The sequence below is a fragment of the Pelodiscus sinensis genome, chromosome 13, assembly GCF_049634645.1.
Source record: "Pelodiscus sinensis isolate JC-2024 chromosome 13, ASM4963464v1, whole genome shotgun sequence".
NCBI lineage: Eukaryota > Metazoa > Chordata > Testudines > Trionychidae > Pelodiscus > Pelodiscus sinensis.
In genome coordinates, this window is record NC_134723.1 from 3,354,154 (window position 1) to 3,373,066 (window position 18,913).

General features: G+C 48.0%; 1 long non-coding RNA gene across 1 annotated transcript; it reads right to left on the bottom strand.

Moving 5' to 3' along the window:
* Positions 1 to 13,606: 13,606 nt before the first annotated feature.
* LOC142831272 (uncharacterized) lies at positions 13,607 to 17,228 on the bottom strand. The gene is made up of 3 exons (XR_012906977.1): positions 17,092 to 17,228; positions 15,432 to 15,572; positions 13,607 to 13,884 (listed from the first exon to the last, which is right to left on the bottom strand). It is a non-coding gene; the product is annotated as an uncharacterized LOC142831272 (long non-coding RNA).
* Between the last annotated feature and the right edge of the window lie 1,685 nt (positions 17,229 to 18,913).

An 18,913-nucleotide genomic window follows, 5' to 3' on the forward strand; every position in this document is an offset into this window, starting at 1 on the left:
CCTTTCCCAGGCAGAACACACCTATTCCCAGGACCCCTTGTGACGTGGTAAAATTTTAGACTTGACCATGCGGCATCAAACCAGAGTTTCCTGTTCCATGACAGATAGTGGCTACAAACATAACGTATGTTACCCATGTTATACAAGGTACTCACTCAACATCTGGGTGAAAGTGCTGCTTGCACCATGACCAGCATTTTCTTCTTGGGTTTCATATTAGAACATAAACTAAGTTGCTCCGGGGGCTGCCTGGGAAGTTATTTACTGTACCTGCAGGTAGGTTGGTACACCTGAGCTCCTTTTCCCCTCCTCTGCATGGCTGGCAGGTGGAGAAAGACTCTGGCCTCCCTGCCCCTTTGATGCATTGTGGTTGGGCATCAGAAAATAGAGTGGGAGTGGTTAGCCAACAGTTTAAGAGGATGTAAAATGACAGGATTCCACCTAAACTACCTGCTACATTTTGAGTCGCTACAGTAGGAAGTTGAGCAGGTGCTAAGTGGTTCTGGAAGCACAACTGGCTACTAGCCCAAAAGAGAGACTCCTTTCTTCCAAGAAAGTAAAATCATTCACGAACAGCCTGACAGAAAGAAATGGTGTTGTCACGTTACTGGATTTTGAGGGGAGCAGCCAGATTACTGATGCACCCATAAGTGGGGGTGTTGGCCCCAAAAATGGTATAAAAGGGGGCCAAGTGGGGTGTTGAATAGAAGCTCACTGTCTGCTAATCCTATGTACGATAGTCATGTGATTGTATAATGTCTGTGTGTGTAGTTACTGAATATTTCTCTGCATGTGGTTGAGCAGTGGGCAGTGCCTGGCCTATGGACATGCTAATCAGTGAGGCCCTGTGGGACAATGGCACTCAATGGGCCAAGGACACACCTGAAGACTGAGTGGTGACCCATACCTAAGGGCTACCAGCAGGGAACACAGGAATAAGCCATGGGCCAGGTGACCTGCTGTAGCCAAGAAGAGACCAGGAAGGAGGTATAAAGAGGCCATGTAGTGGACTCCATCTTGGTCTTCAGCTCAGCACTTCAATCCCTGCACTGCTGCCTCTGGAATGAAGAGCCGGAAAGACCTGTGAACCCATCCTGATGCTAGGATGTGCAACAATGACTCTTAAGCCAGCAGCTGTAACATCTCTGCTAGAGCCTGCATCGAGGACTGGGAGATTCGATGCATGTAATGTATGATTCTTTAGCAACCTCACTCTCATGCTTTTCTTTCTTGTGGTAATAAACCTTTAGAGGATAGATTCTAAAGGATTGGCTCAGCGTGATTTATGGGTAAGGTCCAGAGGGTAAATTGACCAGATCTGTGGCTGGTTTCTTGGAACCGGACAGAACTTGTTCGGGGTAGGTGGGATTGGGTTCTAAGACCCCGCACCGGTGTATGAGGCCCGGGGCCACCTGGGGCACAGATATTGCTGGGGTGTTGGAGGGGTTTTGATCGTGAGGTTTCAGGTGGGCAGCTGAAGCGCTCTGTGGGACTGGTTTGTGGCCTGTTTGGAAAGGTCACCAGTCTGGGGGCTGTAAGGAGCCCTGAATTTGAGCAATTCACCCTGAGTGGACGCCCTCAGCTGTGCCCAGACCAGCCCGGTCCGTCACAGGTGTACAGTAGAACATCACACAGACATTTCCTACTTCAGGGCAAGCCTCTAGGAACATCACAGCTGCTTGGAGCCTCCCGAGCAAAACCCCTCCAAAACCCCAGCAACCCCTCTCCCACCTCGCCTGTGGGTTTGGCAAATTCATTTCTCATTTTTATCTAATTTTTCATTGGAAAAGGTTGACTGTAGCTAAAATATTTTTTAAAAAAATAGAAGTATTTTGGCAATAAACCAGAATGTTAATTTTAAAATGGCATTGACCGGTATCAGCGGTCGGCCTTATGCTCCCATTCTCTGCTCTGGGCCAGACTGTAAGGCCAAATACATTGCCCATAATGCACATCTTCCTGTGTGGGTTGCACTTTCACCTAAAGCCACCCTGTTAACTTCAAATTCTGGCCACAGTTTAGCAAGGCCTATTGAGCTACCTTCCTACAGCTGCAGCTAACTGCAGGGCAAAGGAGGGAAGAGCAGACTTATAGCTACCCTAGTGCCTGTCCCTACCAGGGGAAATTATCTGGAGAAGTCAGTAACTCTACACCATCTTCTTCCCTCCGCCCCTCACAGTACAGGAGATTGTGGTGGGATCACGTGAAGGAGCATGGCTGAAATGCTCAGTGCTCTGGCAACCCCAGTTGGTGTAGTGCCATGCAGAGGCAGATCCAGTTTGTAGAGGCCTCAGCAGTTACCCTATCAAGAGCTAGGGTGGTGGGGGATAGAAGATGACATGGAAGCCCCTCACATCTGCCTGCCCAGGGCCAGGAGAGTAGAAAGCCCATGGACTATCACCTTTGCCCCTTCTCCCCAGTCAAATGAGCAAACACTGCTGGGCACACCCAAGCATTTGGTCCAATGTTTCACATTCTTTTTTCTAATCCCTTATGGAAAAGTTATACAGAATTCACCTCAAGAGGTCATCTAGTCCAGTTCCCTGCACTCAGGGCAGGACTAAGTATTAGCTAGACTAGGGATACTCAACTTTGGAAGCCCTGGAGGACACAATAATACTCACAGCTCAAGCTGAAGGCTGCAACGTAAGTATGGTTGCATATACATGCAAATATAGGGCTTAAACTGCAGGTTTAGGTTGGACATTAGTCAAACACTGGAATACATTGCCCAGGGAGGTTGTGGAATCCCCATCTCTGGAGATATTTAAGAGCAGGTTAGATAAATGTCTATCAGGGATCGTCTAGACAGTACTTGGTCCTGCCATGAGGGCAGGGGACTGGACTCGATGACCTCTCGAGGTCCCTTCCAGTTCTAGTATTCTATGATTCTATATATGCAAATAGCTTATTTCACACTGACAGCCATGAATACAAAGATTAAGCCTCAGCATGGATCCAAACCTGACCAGTGTGAACCAGTCAGGCTCTGTCCAGAAGGCTAAGCAGCCAGCACTTCCCACAATGCTCTGGTACTCCCAGCACTTCCTACCTGGGGGTTGGAATGCCAACATCCTGTACCCATCTGTTCCAGCCAGCCCATCGCTTGCACCTTTCAATGCTCACCTTGCCTGGGAGACACCTCACCGTTGTGGAACATGTTCCCAGTGGAGGCCATGTCCAAAGGATCCCACCCGTGGGCCGCATGTGGAGTAGCCCTGAGCTGGACCATCCTTAACAGGTGTCTGTCTAAACTGCTGTTAGACATCTCCACAGATGGAGATTCCACAGCCTCTCTAGGCAATTTATTCCAGTGCTTAACCACCCTGACGGGAAATTTCCTAATGTCTATCCTGAACCTCCCTTGCAGCAATGTAAGCCCGTTGCTTCTTGTCCTGGCCTCAGAGGCCAAGGAGAACAATTTTTCTTCCTCCTCCTTGCAGCAGACTGTAGATCTTGATTTATTTTTTTAAAGTAGCATTGCAGCTGTGCAAAATAAATGCGCGGCTGCCACTACAGCATGGTCATCCTTAAAAGACAACAGGCCTGTGTTGATTTTAATAATATTTAACTAGCTGTAATAATAGTTGCTATGTAGGATGCTCTTGGTAGGGGGCCCAGATTCCTGTCTCTGACTGGAATCTCAGGATATTTTCTGGCAGCTAGGGAATGGCAAAGTACCGCATTGACAATGGAGTACTTTACCTGCAGCACATGCTGTGAGTGAAACGAACTATGATTAGATGATTGCAGAGGATTTCATTCACAGAAGGCACGCTGGGTAGTGCATTGTATTGTAGGAGCACCAAGGTACTTTCTACAGCTGTTGGTGGTCATTTCAACAAGAGGAAAACTGACAGGAAGAGAAAGGAGACAAATGAAAAATGAAGGAAGCTAGAAAGATAGCAGTGCAAATCTCAGCCCCTAAGCTTTTCCCTCATGCTTATGTCTCCAGTGTAACTTTTACAATGAAAATAGTGGGCTATAAATGTTTAAAGGCATGCTAACAAAATATGGCTTTTGGCTTTCACTGAAGTACAAAGCTACAAAAGAATTAGTCTCAGCACGATAGATCGTCTTACTACAAGAGATTATTGAATACCAATGTGATTGTCACCCTGTAAATACCAGATACACCTGACAGTTTTTAAAACATATACGTTCTCTGTATGAATAGGCAGCATTTATACTGTCTACAATTAAACATCTTAAAATGTGAATATTTGTATTTATCGACCTATGCCCAAACCTCAACTACAAAGCACTTTGAGACTGATTCCAGCACTGTTAGATATGGAGTTACATTGTCTGGTATCAGAGGGCAAAGTGGATCACATTTTTTTAGAAAAGGGGTAGAGAGCCTCTTCCCCAGGGAAAAATGTTACCTCACTTCTTAGAGAAGAAACAGCACAGTTTTCAAAGGAAAGAAAACAATGGATCTTTCTCCTGCAAAGTCAACAAAGAGGTCAGCTGGTATGAAACCCAGGGAAGTGAGCCTCTTACGTAAGTAACGAGAAGTCCTGTGGCATCTTATAGACTAACAGAATTATTGGAGTATAAGATTTCGTGGGCAAAGACCCACTTCGTCAGATGCATGTGACATGCATCTGACGAAGTGGGTCTTTGCCCATGAAAGTTTATGTTCCAATCAATCAGTTAGTCTATAAGGTGCCACAGGACTTCTCATTGTTTATGCAGATTCAGACTAACACAGCTAGTCCTCTGATACTTCTCACATAAGTGTTGCCTTTGTATCTTGGGCTGAGAGACTGTCAAAGTTTACTAGGGGATATAGACCCACATCTCCCAATAATCATTGAACGGAGTTTCAAGTCATCCTCGGTAATGATGACAGAGAATTAGCCCTGAAGGACTGGATTTTAAGCAAATCGCTTTCTAATTTGTCTGCATTAGCTCAGGATAAAGTGAAGCTTTGTAATTTGATTAATATGTGTCCATTTTTCCTGATGAAAGAAAGGAAAGGATTATCTGCCAGTCTCTTGTTACCACTAGCTCTGAGCTTTACTGGAATGTTAAACATAATCGGAAAGCAGCACAGGTAGTTCCTCTGTCTTTATTATAATCCTTAGTTGCTAGAGAATTTTAAAAGATTCTATTTTGGTTTATAGGAGAGAAATGATACCAAGAAGATATTTTGGATAGGGGAGTTCTGATGTTTTCCTCATTCAGAAAGATACAATTTCAAGGAATTGTTATAAAAATGCATGATGACTGTTCAACTGTTGAAATGGGAAGGGATTTATGGAAGCCTACACAAATATTGGGGGATAATTATGTTAAGCCCCATTAATCATAAAATCAGCACTGGAAGGAACCTCGAGAGGTCATCAAGTCAGCACTGTCAATATCAGTGTTTCTGAAAGTGCTCCATGAAACCAGTTTGAGAAACACATTAATTGGCCACCCCAGTTTATTTATGGGTGCCGCGGCAACGGAGCCTCGCAGCTCCCATTGGCTTCTTTTCACTCTTTGCGGCCAAGCGGAGCAGCAGGAAATGTTGGCCCGTCCCACGCCGCTTCCCACGGCTCCCTTTGGCTCCATTTCACTCTTTGCAGCCAATGGGAGCTGCGAGGCTCCGTGGCCGCAGCACCCGTAAATAAACAAACTGGGGCGGCCAGTTAATGTGTTTCTCAAACTGGTTTCACGGAGCACTTTCAGAAACACTGGTCTATATCATCCCTGACAGGTGTCTGTCTAACCTGCTTGTAAATATCTCCAGTGATGAAGATTCTACAACCTCCCGACAATTTATTCCAGTGTTTAACCACCCTGACAGGTAGGAAGTTTTTCCTAATGCTCAACCTAAACCTCCCTTGTGGCAGTTTAAGCCCATTGCTTCTTGTCCTATCCTCAGAGGCCAAGGAGAACAATTTTTCTCCCTCCTCCTTGTAACACCCTCCCTTTTAGATACTTGAAAACTGCTCTCATGTCATTGCTGTAGGGATGCAAGACATTAAGCTCATTTCTTAGTCCATGGGCTTGTAAGAGTGCATGGGAGAGCAAAATCAAGAGCATGATCTATATTAATGCATGAAAAAAGGGGTAAGAAAATGACAGATTTTTCTGAATATGCAACAATTCCTCCTAAATGGTAGGATAACTGAAATGGAGATTTAGAATTGGACTATTCCCTAGAAGACTGGACCAGCTCGTGTAGCACAGGCATACATGTTGTCCACACAGAGCAGTGATATTGCAGTGATTTAAGAAAAAACACAGGACAGGGAAGAAGCATGCTGGGTCCTCAAGTTTAGTGGCCTGTTATTGCCGGCAGCTTACTCACATGTGCGTATACTCACAGCTTCATATTAAGGATGCTAAAATGTGGTTAATTGACTAGTCGATGGAATTTCCATCGACTAGTCAATAGGCACTTCCACATTCCTCCTTTGAAATATACAAGATCCCTCTCTGTGGCTCTTGTACATTTCAAGGGAGGAATGCGGAAAACTGCATACAGCCCGGGGCCAGCAGGAAGTCCCGCTGACTCCAGGCTGCATGCGGCGTGCCTGCTTTGAAATGCACACAGGGGCTCTTGAGCATTTCAAAGCCATGGAGCCGGGGTCCATGCTACGCTGCATGGGGTCACTGGGAACTCCCCAGCTGATCCCGGGTTCTGGGGAAATGCCGCAGGGAGCCCGGGATCAGCTGGGGAGTCTCCAGCTGACCCCCGGGCTCCATGGCTGCCTCTTTGAAAGGCATAGAAGCAGTATTTTAAAGGGGCAGCTGCCGCACAGCTGATCCACAGATTAGCTGTGCAGTGGCTGCGCCTTTGAAATGCCACCTCGAGGCAACAAACAGGGGAGGGGGGGAGATTAGGGTTTCCATTTAATCAGGGTTCTGTAATAACTTTTACTGAAGCGATGGCGCCTTTTTCTACACCAATAGAGCTGTAGGGATGCAAGACAGTGCAAAGGATTGTGGATAAGAGGGAAGGAACTCCAGGAGCCAAGAAGCGTGTTGGAGTTTTCATGCCTTTCCTTTGCAATTCAACTCAAACTCGCATGGTTTAAAAGTCGCAGCTCAAGGAACAGGCGTTCTTGCTGTACTTGTCAAAAGCTGAGTTATTGATTCCCTAGTTCCACCTGGGCATGATGTGAAATAAAGCGACAACCAGGAACCCAAGGCAGCCAGAGGTTTGTTACAATACATTGCTGAGTCTCACAATACATTGCTGAGTCTCATAAAAGTCAGAGATGAAAAGAACGAAATAGGTCATCTGGCCCCTCCTGCTGCCAGAACCAAGTGTCAAATCATAGTCCTACAAACCAACAATCAACACTCTTCCTACCAATTGAAGTGAGAAGGGTTGATAGATATTACCAGGAAGCAGTTATAGTGAAGGGCTCAGCCAAGGAGCGGTGTGCCATGCACAAATAAAACAGTCTCTTCCCCAGAGATAACAGTGTCGCTAGCGGCGGCAGGAGCTAGAAGGAGGCAGTAAAAGGAGGGCATGGTGCATGGGAGTCAGTGATCTTGCTTTTGCTACTTAGCAGAACTTACACCACCAAAAAGACTGAAATCAGCGCGGTGCCTCACCGTTAGTGCCCCAGACATTCCTGGGCGGTACCTAACTCTGGGTTAATTGTAGCTGCTCTGCTTTGGCAGCAGTACTGTAAGCCATTTCTTGCCTTTGTGTACTTAGCACAGAGCAGCTACAAGTGTTGTAGGACGTGTTTAAAGAACAAACCACCCACAAAGATTTATACTTGCATCTCAGCCAAATAACCTTAGCAAAAAACTTCCTAAGGAAGGTGCCTCTTTCAAAAAGAAATGAGCCACTGTCCTGATGCTAAAAACTCTTACATCCAGTAAGTGCAGTAAATTACTTTACTCTTGTGTATAATCCCATTGGACTCCCTGGACTACTTGCCTAAGCCTAATTATTCAGGAGCACGTTTGCAAGGTCAGGAAGAAAGATTGCCGACATACAGGAAATGTTACTAAGCCAAACTGTCTGGCGGCCAAGCTTCATAAACCATAAAGAATGAAAGCACGGGACTCTTCAAGTGATCGTCAGTGTCTGTATAAGAATTGGAGGCAGAACTGCTTTAAGTGCACACAGGAAAGAAGACACATAAAGAGTTCAATGTTAGCCTAATGTTGCTGACATGGTCAGGAAAACAAGAGCCCCAAAAGAGGGGAAACAGCTTCCCATGGAGAATGAAAAAAAAAAAAAAAAAAAAAGGACTATAAAAAGGCAGTAATAGCTCTCCTAAATTCCCAGCCAAAGAGGCTTTCAGAGAAAACAGAGAACAACTGTAAAACAGACAGGCAGGGGGGAAGGGAATTGGTTAACCACATGTTTTGAACTTAGTTTGACCTGCCACATAGCATTTAGCCAGAAGTGTCTAATCACGTTTCATGCACAGCAACGAATGAAATACAAACTCTGCCTTTCACCGCGACGGCTCCAAAGCCAGGGACTTTTTACAGTGACTGCTCTAAGAGTACCGAAAGCCGTGGATATAAATGAACAAAAGGACCATTTTGATTGTCTAGTGCAGGAGTGGGCAAAAGGGCTTCCGCAGACTGGATTTGGCCCGCCAAGTGGGCTGATCCGGCCTGTGGAGACTCTGCTGCTCCTCTGCCCCCAGGCCAATTAGGGTCTAGGGGTAACCTCTTCCTGTACTCCTCTCTCGCTTCCTGTAACCTCTCTTGCTCTTTTTTGAATCCTGTTTTAAGTCCTAGTCTTCACCACATCCTCTGGCAAGGAGTTCCACGGGTTGACTGTGTGCCGCGTGAAGAAATACTTCCTTTTGTTTGTTTTAAACCTGCTGTCTATGAATTTCATTTGGTGACCCCTTGTTCTTATAGTGTGGGAATAAGTATGTTCTTCTGAAAGAGCTTTGCTGTGTAGACACACCCTTAGAGGCAACCGAAAAAGTGGGGGAGGAGGGGGAAGGAAGGAGGGAGATCGGTTAGCGTGGTGTGATCAAAGCGACAGGCTAGGAAAATCTTCTTTGCTGCAGCACTCTGAATGGAGGTGATGGGAGCAAGTCTGGCTTAACAAGGCCAGAGAAACAGGATACTCCACTAACTGAGACGGAGGAGGAGAGTCTGGCCAAGCGGTTGAGCTCTGTGGCTATACAGCAAAGGCCATTTCTTAGATGTGTTACACCGAAAGACTTGGCAAGACACACATGGCCTGGAGCGGAGGCCGGAGGGAAAGGCCGTCAAAGACGGGTCCTGGGGACAGGCCCACGCGAAAGGCTGCATGGTGATGGTGCCCAAGTGATGTCGAAAGGAGGCAGCAGGCAGGATGAGGGGGAAGAGGTGAAGAGCTCTGTGTCAGCGGAGCTGGAGGCTAGACAGCCACAAAAGCAAGCAGAGGAGACACTTCAGGCAGATGGCACTGAAGGGAATCTCAACCCCCGCAGACCCAGCCTGGCCGGGAAGCCCACACTGTCGCTGCCCTCACTCCACCGAAGGCGAATCTGTCACCAAGAGTCTGCCGCTGTGGTTACCGGAGAAGCAACAGCATGTTCACAAAGTCAGGGCCCGTTAAGGTGTCTCAAATGAGGCTCTCAGAAGTTAAAGCTCCCTAGATCTGCCACATGAGAGAAATCTCACTTTGTGTGTGTGCATAATGTAAAAATACATAAATCAAGTTAAATAAAGTGGGTTAATATCTAATTCATCTATTTATCAGGCTGATTAAACAATATCAAATACAATTCCTGGTCAATTCTGTGTAGTGATTGGGGAAAGTGGCAGTCTCTTTTAGCTATCCACCCCCAAAGTATCAAACTCAATGCCAATTGCTTTATTTACCTCCCAGCCAAAATAGCTGGTGACCGGCAGAGTCAGATCTAATGAATGCTGGGATTACAGCTGAAGCACTAATTAAAGCAGCCTGCCCTGGTTACAGGTAGGTAGATAATTGACCATCTCTCCCCCCAAAATAGAATGACACACAGCATTGCAATCCAAATCCAGGGGACAGCTTGTTACATTTAATATGGAAATAAATGTATTTGGCATTAATCTGATTTCTCAAGATTAAACATCTAGCTCCTCACCAGGAAAAGTGGGTATGATCTGTGGGAGAGGTAGGTTGTTCCACTTGAGGCTGTATTTGAGGAATGAGTCTATAGGCCCCAGCCTCAAGTAATTCTGTGGGTTATTGGAAAAGAAAGTCAAGAAGATGGAGACTTGTGCTGTTGGGATGTCACAACCAATGCTCCCTCTAAGCTTTTCCATCCATGGGCAGATTTTTTCCAGCCACATGCAGAATGATTTTTTTTTAGTGCACCAAAGCATGTGCAAATGTGCACTACCAATAGAAACAGAAAACCAGTTGTGGGAGCTCTGCTAATCAGTAGCGCAGCATTTTAAACTCCCCTGAGTAGCCACCCAAGCACACAGCTTGCAGGGAACACTGATAACTCGTTTCATTCACTTTCAGAAAGCTAGTACCTGGTTGAAAGCCAACGGGTTTATCTGCTCTGATGTTATACAATTTACATATGAAAATAAACCACCCCCACAGAGATGTTGGAGTGTATCACCTGCATTCCTGGGGTTTAACATGTGACAATGCATGCAAAAATACACCCACACTTAAAGAGAGACTAGTTTAAGATACCGTGGAAGTTTGGCATACAGGAGTAAGCCACCTTGGAGAATTTACCCCTTCAGTGTTAAAGGCTTGTGTATCCAGCCCTCAGCGAGTTCTTGCTCCCATCTGATTACACCTCTGAAAAAATGTATCAGTGTCCAAAATTTTTGTATTGCTGGGAGTTATATAATGCATGGCTGTGCTGCTCATATTAGATTTGGCTTTTTAAAAACAAGATTTCCTTATTCAAGTGACAATAGTCAGCTTTCTCCAAAAGAAAGAAAATACGGACAACTTGAGAACACGAGCCAGTGTTTGTGTTAATTAACAGCTAGGTGAATACAGGCAGTCCCCGGGTTACATACAAGATAGGGACTGTAGGTTTGTACTTATGTCAAATTTGTAAGTCGGAACTGGCATCCAGATTCAGCCTCTGCTGAAACTGACCAGTGGCTGACTACAGGAAGCCCGAGGTAGAGTTTCTCTGCTCCGGACTTCCTGGAATCAGCCGCTGATCAGTTTCAACAGCAGCTGAATCTGGACACCTGGGACAGAGCAGCTGGAGTGCTGCCGGGTAGGTCTCCGCAGCGCTGAGGTGCGGCGCTGCGGGGACCAACCCAGCAGCACCCCAGCTGCTCTGTCCCAGGCGTCCCCAAATCAGCTGCTGCTGAAACTGATCAGCGGCTGATTCCAGGAAGCCCGGGGCAGAGAAACTCTGCCTTGGGCTTCCTGTAGTCAGCCACTGGTCAGTTTCAGCAGCGGCTGACTTGGGGACGCCTGGGGCAGAGCAGCTGGGGTGCTGCCGGGTTGGTCCAGTAGCGCCGAGGAGCGGCGCTGCGGGACCACCCAGCAGCGCCCCAGCTGCTCTACCACAGGCGTCCCCGAGAAAAGCCTGGTCTGCTGGGGAGGGGCACTAGCTGCACCCCCCATCCTCCCCAGCAGACCATGGAGACGCGGAGGACCGGGCGGCGGGACCGCGGCACGTCTGGGCGGTCCCGCCGCCTGCATCCTCCAGGGCGAGAAAAGCCCCGTTCGTAAGTACGGATCCGCGTAACTCGGACTGCCGGTACTGCAAAGTATTCAGTCTTTTGTGACAAATGTCACCTCCCTTTGTTTGTAAATTGTCTGCCAGCAGCTATTTTGTGAAATTTGCCAAACAATGTTAGTGAATTACGCTGTGGTCACTATTTGAATAAGCACGGTGTGCTTTGTTTTGATTGGACACATGGCTCAGAGAATAGTATGTTTTTGTTTGGGTCTCAACTGTGTAACATTTACTCACAAACGTGATCTTCCTCAATGGAGAAGAAAAGGGACTCAGGTAATTGCATGTCTGAGACACACTCAAAAGCAATCTCTCTCTTGCAACATAACAGCTCTATTTTTCTCCCACAAATGGACACTGGAATTCTACATAAACATCATTCCTCTTAGATTTGGTAATGTTAGGGAGGACATTTTGCTAGTATTTACTGAAACAGCAAATCTGTACATTTTCAGGCTAAGTTTGGTAATGAGTTAGAGAAGATATTTAGATCTTAATCAGCCATGAGTTTTTCCAGTCTCCTGCTAGTTTCACTGTTTCCCTCAGACATGAAACTCCACAGTTCCCTTTGGTGGTTAACAAAGCACTGACATGTGGGGAACATGTCACTTTGTGCTATTGGAGAGTGCCAATTTGATCCGTTTCTATGATGCTTCTTGCTTTTGAAAAGATGGTTTGCTGAAATCATCAAAAGAAAAAGTTACGAGTATTTTTGATAAGGACAAAGTGTTCTGTTTTGACCTTGCCAAGGTACCATTTTGATTTTCCATTTTTGGAAACAATTTAGTTTGTTGTAAAGTTTCATATTACACAAGAGTCAAAAGTCAGAAGGCAGGATTTCCATGTTAATCAAAAAGGAGCCCTCCTTGTTAGAATTATGTTTTATGGTGACATTTCCTTCCTGCAAGATGGAAAACCTTGTTCCGGCCTGGCTCGAGAGCAGAACTCATGGGCTGTCTACACATTGGCATGATTTTGCACAAAAGCAGCTGCTTTTGCGCAAAAACATGCTGCCTGTCTACACTGGCGGGGAGTTCTTGCACAAGAACTATGACGCTCCCGCTCAGGAATAAGCCCTCTTGTGCAACTATTCTTGTGCAAGAGGCCAGTGTAGACAGGCAACATGAATTTCTTGCACAAGAAAGCCTGATGTCTAAAATGGCCATTGGAGCTTTCTTGTGCAAGAGAGTGTCTGCACTGACACGGATGCTCTTGCGCAAAAGCACATGCCCGTGTAGACGCTCTCTTGTGCAAATACTTTAATGCAAAAACTCTTGCGTTAAAAGTATTTGCGCAAAATCTTGCCAACGTAGCCATCGCCGTGGTGTAGCTCGTTTTATTGCGTCCACAGTCGCTCAACCTGAGCACTTTCCTGTTTGCAGGGCATGGTTGTTTCTGGTGAAATGTGACTGATGAACCCATTAGTTTAGGCTTTTTGGTTGTTGTTTTTCCTTTTTGCCTGAGATCTGAAAAAAGCAGCATGAGAGTTTGTGCCATGGGAAAGAATTCCCTTCTCTGCTGTCTTTTTGTCAAGGGGGAACCAGAAGCATCCTCAAACGGAAGCCAGTATCACTATCCCATCCCTTTCAATCCGTATGTTTTGTTCCCTAAGTCGCCCTGGGCTGGGTATGTCCCTACCTGTACATATGCTGGTGAAAGTGCAGACCGGGGGACTTGTTAGCTTGTCCCAGCAGTGCAGTGTGGCTGGAAACTCAGGCTAGTGGGTTGGGGGCTCATCCGTAGCCCAGGCCCAGCTGGCACCCTGGGGGTGCCCATCATAACCGGGGTAGCACCTAGCATCGTAAATAGTTCCACTCCTGAGAGAAGGACTCATGGTAAGAAGGACGCCCCCTGTTGGTAAGCTGAGGGATTGCAACCATTCCTTCAGCACATGGGCTCCAGAGACGACAAAGCTAGAAAAGCTGCAATCCACTGCGCAGGAAGTTTGCTACTAAAGATCGGTGAAACTTCCAAAATGCTAAGTGGAGCCAAGTCATTTTAATATAAAAGCCCCATTAAACAAATGGGCGCATTGCAACCCAGAGCCGGTCTAGTGCTAGTCCTGACTCCTGCTACATGAGCGGGTGTTTGGGGTGGACTAGCCTGGAACTGCAGTCCCATTGCTTTTTAGCCTCTCAAGTCAGCTTTTAGCTGCCATCTAAGAACAAGTGCATCCTCCTTCCCCCGACGTGTCATCCAGGGCTCTGCCGCCTCCCAGGAAGGGATCGAGCTGTGGTGTTTGGGACTGGTGGACGTTCTGTAACAGGAAAATAACGCTGTGAGAACAGGTCAGCCAGGGCTGAGTTCTCCCCCGGATGCTCATTCACTGATGAAGCGAGCATACGATGTTTCTGTGCTGTCGAGCCTCCATGGCTGGGAGCAGTTAGTCATACAGAGGAAATTCTCTAACTTAGAGTGTGTTGCCTGACAACCACCGTGTTCTTCTGGTTGTGGCATCACCCCAGCCAATACTGTACTATTTCAGTCAATTGTTACATGGGGGAGGGCCTCTTCAGCTGGTGTTAACTGATGTGGCTCTACTAAAGTAAGTGAAACTATCCACAGACTCTGGCTCAAGAGGTTTAGCATTAACCCTCAGCAGGAGCCAGCCAGAGGAAGTGCCTTGCTAAATGAAACCTGTGTCTATATGACAGTCTTCCATGTAGTCACTCTAAGCCAGTGGTCCTCAACCTTTTGGGGCTGCCGGGTGCCCAGCAGCGGGCCCGTGCATGTGCCGGGCGCCTAGGGTGCAAGAATGGTTCGGGCTGGCCCTGGTCACTAGGCAGGCGCACATAAATGCCCTGGCGGGTGCCATGGCACCCACAGACACTACACTGGGGGACCACTGCTCTAAACCTTCCCCAATGAGCTGCAGTAGCCATCCTGGTAGGAGAGGGGACCCAGGTAGGGAGACAGCCCTACAAACACTTCAGTAAACAGGCGTTTTCCCATTGCCTTGAACGGGAACAGAATATTCCTGCTCTCAGCAGTTCTAGTCTCCCCCCAAACAAGTTTAGATGGCTCCTTCTCTCAGCACAGGAGGTTTCCCTACGTTGGAGTCCGTTTGTTCAGATCTCTGGCCTGCTATTGTTTTTCCAGAAGATGCAACAGCCCGTAAGTGACAAGGGTTTGCAGTTGTCACCAAGACTCATTGAACCCTTTGGAGTCTCGACTGCTGGTGACAATGCAGGAGATGAAGGAATGCAGGCCAGACTTTCCAAGCCCAGCCTGAATGAGTCTGAAGGTGTGAGGAAGGATGGGAGTACTGAGCGAGAGGAAACACGGAGTGGATGTATAAGGGTGGAGAAGGAAGATGGGCATTATTGAGTAAGGATGTAAAGGGTTAACTGGTTACCCAGTGAGTATAAGCCTTATCGACATGCTTGAATGGTTAACTAGTGGCCCCGCTGGAGCAGCCCCCTGCCACGGGATCCCAGTTAACTGGTTAAACTTTTTAAACAGGATTTTACAGCCCTAATATTGAGAATGGAGGAAGGGGACAGAGGTACCGATGGAGACAAGAAACGCATGTCGCAGAGGAGGAAAATGGGTAAAGTGAGGATGGAAAGTGAACACACTACGGGAGAGGGTGAGACAGAAAGACTCCTCACCCCACAGTACGAGTCCGGGCCAGCTTTAACCGTGTCTGTGTCCCACACAGACTCGGAATTCCCCCAGTTTTAGGTGGAAGTCTCATGCTTCTTGATTGGATGCATCCTAAATGCTAGAAGAGTTTTCACTGTGCAAGCAACTCTTGCAGCATTTGAATTCCGCTGCACTGAAGACAAAGTGTCTGTGCCTCACCTGAAGGCTGAGTGTCACGGAAGGAACCAAGTGCTAAATTATCCTCCCGGTGGTTCAACGCAGCAGGCTGGGTCATTCCCACTGCAGTGGGCATGGCTGGAGGAAGAGATTGTGCAGGGCAAAAGGATCCTCACAACATACCTAGGGAGCAAGATACAAGCTTAGAGAAGCTGGGAAGAATCAGGATTGCATGTGTAAGTAAGTAAACGAGTGCCTTCCAGGACAGGGCTCATCTTCCAATTGCTAGCAGCCAGGAAGGCTGGGCAGAGCTAAGCCGCTAACAAGGAGAGCTTGCCCCAGGAGCCGTTACTAGGTGGGGGGCACGGGGGAAGGGACAAGGCCACAGGGTGGGGCTCAGTCTAGTTCTCAGACATAGGGCGTATGTTTATCCTCCTTGGATCTCTACCTTTGCCTCTGGCAGAGCCCGTGTTTTACTGCTGTAAATGCTGCCCGGCAGGTGTGCGAGTTAATCCTGTTTGCTGAGAGAGGGAGGGGGCTTATGGCGAAAGGCCAGGGTCTGACCAGATTTTTGGGAGCGCCCAGCTCCCTGGCCACCATTTAAACAAAAGGGCTAGAGTGTCTCTGCCCCCCCTGCAAGAACCAAGCACCCAGCCCCCCATTGCAGGGGCAGGTCTCCAGCCTCCTGAGTGACCTGGTGCCAGCAGACTATGAATTGTGGGTCCCAGAGGGGGGTGGAACAAGGCCAGAGGGTGATGGGACCCCAAGGGCTGGCAGAACTTGCAAGCAGTGGCACAGCCAGTGAGGACAGCAGGACCAGAGACCTGGCAGTGGGTTGGTAGCAGGGCTGACCCCCAGGCATGGGGAAGCAGGTGCAAACCCTGTTGGTGCTGCAGCTCCCTCCCCCCCACACACACACCTGTACCAGGAGTGCTAAGGGCCTAGCAGCTCCCACTTTGTCCCACTGGGAAGAGAGCCAGGCAGAAAATCAGACCCTCCACTTGCTTAGTGCTTGGCTAGCACTGAAGAGATCACCAGTAGTTTGGTTTCATCATCTGGTGAACTCCCGGGAGTTTTCCCTGACACCTCTTGTCTGGCCAGGAGGCAGGGCTTTTCCCCTCAGAAGGGAAAGGGTTTGCACCTGAGAGCAGCGCAGCAACAAAGAGCCCTGAAACACACAGCTGGTTCAGCTCAGGAAAGCTTTCAGGTTTGAATCAACCTTTCTCTTGGGGCAACATTTAGCCTCCTCACTGCTGCTAAATCAGCAATGTGTTCCACCAGGAAACAGGCAGACAGTTCTCCAGGCAGCACCCACTGCTAGTTTTACAAGGCATGTAGGTGTATGGGGAGGAAATCACATCATAAGCACACCCCATCCGGAGGCAGTGCAGCCCAATGGCCACAGTATCTATTAGTCCTTGACTCACAGACTAGTACAGCCTAATGGCCAGAGTCTATAATATTACCCTTGGGAACAGGACATTATGCCTAATGGCTAAAGTCAAAGGGGTTGGAGCAACAGCCCCAATGGGGTGGGGGGGGGGCAGGGTCCAGGCCCATCCTACTCCAGCAGATCCCAACCCAGGACCCTATCCTTGGGGGAGTGCTCTGCCACTCACTCACTAGGGAATCCCACCACAACACACTGAGTTCACTCAGATGGGAGATACCATTCCCACACCCTCCCCGGGGCACTACCTACCAGTTCTAGTGTTGGGGTGCTCCACATGGACTCAGAGTCCTCAGGCTTCCCTGCACCAGTCTCCCGCTGAGGCCCTACCAGCTCAGTACAGTCTCTGGCTAGTCCACCTCTGGCACTCCTCCAATAGGTCCTTCCTGTCCAGCATCCAGCCCAGCCTGAGCGACTCCCTTTTATACTACCCCAGCCCTTGGAGCATGCCCAGTGTGGCTGGGGGGGGGGGGGGGGGGGGGGGGGAGAGGAGGAGGGGGGGGAGGACTTCCTCTGCCCACAGGGCATTAAACTTCCTTTTGTTGTTTTAAACCTGCTGCCTATTAATTTCATTTGGTGACCCCCCCAGTTCTCATATTGTGGGAACAAGTAAATAACTTTCCCTTATTCGCGTTTTCCACAGCAGTCATGACTGTATAGCCCTCTATCACAGCCTCCTCTTTTCTAAGCTGAAAAATCCCAGTCTTTTTAATCTCGCTTCATTTGGGACCCGTTCCAAAACCCTTATCATTTTTGGTACCCTTTTCTTAACCTTTTTCAATGCCAATATACCTTTTTTGAGATGCGGCAACCGCATCTGTACGCAGTATTCAAGATGTGGCTGTCCCCTGGTTTTATAGAGATGCAATAAGATATTTTCTGTCTTATTCTCTATCCTGTGTTTAATGATTCCTAACACTCTGTTGGCTTTTTTGACTGCCGCTGCACACTAAGGCTGTGTCTAGACTGGCAAGTTTTTCCGCAAAATCATCTGCTTTTGCGGAAAAACTTGCCAGCTGGCTACACTGGCCGCTTGAATTTCCGGAAAAGCACTGACGATCTCATGTAAGATTGCCAGTGCTTTTCCGGAAATACTATGCTGCTCCCGTTCAGGCAAAAGTCTTTTTCCAAAACACTTTTGCGCAAAAGGGCCAGTGTAGACAGCATAGTACTGTTTTCCACAAAAAAAAAAAAAAAAAAAAAAAAAAAAACCAACGCAAAAATGGCGATCGGGGCTTTTTTGCGGAAAACCGCGTCTAGATTGGCCACGGACACTTTTCCGCAAAAAGTGCTTCAGTTAAAAGCATTTTCGGAAAATCATGCCAGTGTAGACATAGCCTGAGTGGTTGTTTGCAGAGAACTCCCCACAAGGACTCCAAAATCTCTCTCTTGAATAGTTGTAGCCAAATTAGTCCCCATCATATGGGACTCCTGGCTTCTCTTTCCTTTTCAGTTCTAATCGTCTATCCGCCCCAAGGTTAGCCATTCATTTCCTACTCAATTGAAGAGTCTGTGTTGGCCTTTGTGCAGTAAGTGGAAGTCTCTTGTGGTCTGGGCATCTCGTCTGTTCAGGAAAATGCTACTTAGGTTTCCAAAATCTGGGGCTTTGATTCTTGTGTCCATCTATATTTCTTTGGGCGTTTGTATTATTAATTAGCACATTTACCCAGCATTGCTCGGGTCATTACGGAGGGGCTCAGGGCAGGGGGCTTCAGGTGTGTGGGGGTGCCGGGCTCAGGGTTAGGCATGTGGGGGGAACAGGACTCTGGGTTGGGGGGGTGAGGAGAGGCTCCAAGCAGAGGATGGGGGTGCAGGAATCAGAGCATTGGGTTGGGGGGGGGTTGGAGCTCACAGCAGGGAGTGGGGGATATGGGAGGCTGGCTGATCCTCAGGGATGGCTGGGCCAGCGGGGGCCACGCTGCCTGGCTGATGGCTCCCCTGGCCATTAGCTCCCTGAGACTGGCCGGGGCTGCGGAAGCTGTAGTGCAGCCATTGGAATAGTGGGGGATGCAGTGCCTGGCTGGCATATCCTTGGGGCTGGCAAATCCCTGGGGATGACCAGGGCAAGGGGAGG